The sequence below is a fragment of the Solanum dulcamara genome, chromosome 1, assembly GCF_947179165.1.
Source record: "Solanum dulcamara chromosome 1, daSolDulc1.2, whole genome shotgun sequence".
Taxonomy (NCBI): Eukaryota; Viridiplantae; Streptophyta; class Magnoliopsida; order Solanales; family Solanaceae; genus Solanum; species Solanum dulcamara.
Genome location: NC_077237.1, coordinates 18,701,875 through 18,704,948, shown reverse-complemented (window position 1 = coordinate 18,704,948; position 3,074 = coordinate 18,701,875).

The following is a 3,074-nucleotide window of genomic DNA, read 5'->3' as shown; positions in this document are numbered from 1 at the left end:
TAATGTTGTGTGTATATATATATATATATATATATATATAATGTCTTTCTCTTGTTCAATTAAAAAGAATGTAAGAAATGTTTGTTGCTACAAATATAATATGTAAAAATTAATTCAAAGTAATTTTATGTCTGATATAAAATTTTCTAACTAATTGTCTAACTAAAATTCTTTTGATTGATAATTTGGTAAATCCAACTTGTTAGTATTTATTTATTGGATCTAAAAAGAACTCAAAATGACACTCATAATATCTATATGGTTACCCTTATTTAAGAAATCAACTATTAAATTTTAAATTTGTACTTTACCATTGAAAGTATTTAATTACCTACTATACAAAATCAAGTACCTCTTTAGATCTTTAAGATAGTTTCATATTGAATGTTATTTCATATTCACAAGAATCTTCACATGAACCTTTTAGGAATTTGAGAGGGACGAAATGAGAAGGAACTTTTTCTTTCTATTTTTGTGAGGAAAAAATACGTTGTTTCTTTTCAACAGGACCCTTTTAAAATTCTAAAAAGACACAACTTTTCAAATAGTTGTGTCTCTTTTGTTTAATTAATAAATTAAATATATAACATATTTATTATTATTTATTAATATGAATCCAAGTTAACCGACATGGGTAACCCGATCCAATATTTTCCTTCATCTCCCACTCACACATAGTGGATCAATTCTCATTCCTATTCTACGACTTTCATGCATTACGACTAGACCGTGTGCATACTTTGAGAGATTCGTTGATATAAATCTCTTAGATATATACAGCATATCGATCAATGAAACTTAGAGTAAATTATTGTATGCAGTATCCTAGATCGTTTACCACATTCATATTTCTCATCATCTCTTTTTCTTAATTTTGGGTTCATCATTATGTACTTGTCTCATAGACAAACATAAAGGACGTCAATGAACACAATTGACGTAATAATATCCAATGATCTTCCTCATCTCATGAATCTCCTAATCAAAGTAGAAACGATATGACTTATGATACCGGAACATGATATGCTTTTCTAGAAATGTCCCACCAGACCGAATCAAACATGATCTCTTGACAACATACTAAGATAGCAAACACCAAATTGAATCTCAAGAAACTGATTAAAGTCATGAGGGTACAATGTGAAAATTACTTATAATTTTCAGTACTTCACACTATAGCAAGTATAGACTAAACTTGTATCGCCCTTATGGGACACTATATGCATACACAGTATGAAACATGTATAACAATACTAACTTCTTTCTCATGGATCATATGTCTTTCGTTAATAAATATTGTGCAGATGATAGTTCAAACAACTCATGTCTAACTTTGAGTTCACAAATCCACTCATCATTTTATTTTTCAGAACTCACATCTGGCATTAGAAATAGATTAACTCATTTTTAATCATATATGATTAAACACAAACTAACAAACGACATTCCGATTATAAACTTTCAGTTCTCTATTATCACCACTTATGACAATAATTAACTTATAACTATCTCATCTCTACGTGTCACTTAGACAATAGAGATGATTGCATATGCGAATAGGCTAATATTTTTGTCTGTTTGACATACTTTTTAGTCCTCAAAATTTTATGTACTCTACATAAAAATGATATATGTATATGAACCAACAAGAATGAAAATTAGGCATAAATCAACATTAACTTCAACAATGTGAATTTACATGAACATGCTTGGGAAAGACAAATATAAATACATTAGCATCTACGTAAACCCAATGACTCCAGATGTCTCTCTAAAGCATAACATGCTATGAGTTTTGTTAGGGGTTCTATTATCCTTTGATGTGTAGATCTGTATTTCATGTTCACCTCTTTTTGTACTATCATGTCTCTTACAAAATTATACTTCATGTCAATATATTTCGTCTTTCCATGATTCTTTGGATCTTTTGTGCAGGCTATTTCATCCTGACTATCACAACTGAATGAATGTTACAAGCTCAACAACATTGTTATATTCACCCAAGTGAATCAGAAAATGCTTAAGCCAAAAAACTTCTTGTACAACAGATGAAAGTACTATGAATTCAGCTTTCATAGTAGACAAGGTTGTGCATGAATGTTGCTTGCTACTCCATAATATAGCGCCATTATTAAGCAAGAATACAAATTCGGAATGTCTATAAAACTTGTAATATATGTGTTTTATAAGTTATTCTTGTTTGTATCACTAAGAAAATGAGTGATGTTTGCAATATTATCAAAAATGTATCATTCCTCTATTATAAATGTATTGTAAGTGTATTATAAATTATTCTCGCGAGTTGGTATCACTTAGTATCATTGGGGAGTGATACCTACAATATGTATTATAAATGTATTACTGTCTCGACCAAAATGGGCCATGAGTGACACCCACTCTTAACCTCCTAGGTGGGAGAACCAACGATAAAAACCCAACTAATAAATATGACAATAACGCGGAAGCTCAAATAAATACGTTTTTCCCAAAACTTAAAAGCAATCACATGAAGTATATCTAAATTCTAAAACTAAGTCTTGAAAATATCAACACCTGAATAAACAATTAACATAGTGTGTCCGAAAACTAAGGACACCGTGCCATGACAAGAGATTCCATCACCAGCTAGAAGATAACTCACCCTGAAATCTTATGAACTGGAGACTGACTGGAGCTGAGGTTGAGTCAAAGTCGGTGGAACACTCGCTGTACTCCACAAAATAAAACAAGAAAAGATATAAGTAGGGGTCAGTACAGGATAATATGTACTGAGTAGGTATCATCGGCCGACTCAAAATAGAAATCAATATGCATAAAGTAATAGCGGGAAATCAACAATAACATTTAATAGGTGGCAACCAATGAACAATTACATAACCAGTCAACAATATCAAGATCACACATGAGGACTCAAGCCTCCACATCATACTCTTTTGGAAAATGAGTTATTGGAGATTGGGTAGTATTAAGTCATTTGAATTTGTTTTCCTTTAATATTACCGTGTTGGAATATGACACCCGATCCAAATATACCATGTCGGAATATAACACCCAATCCAAATATACCGTGTCGG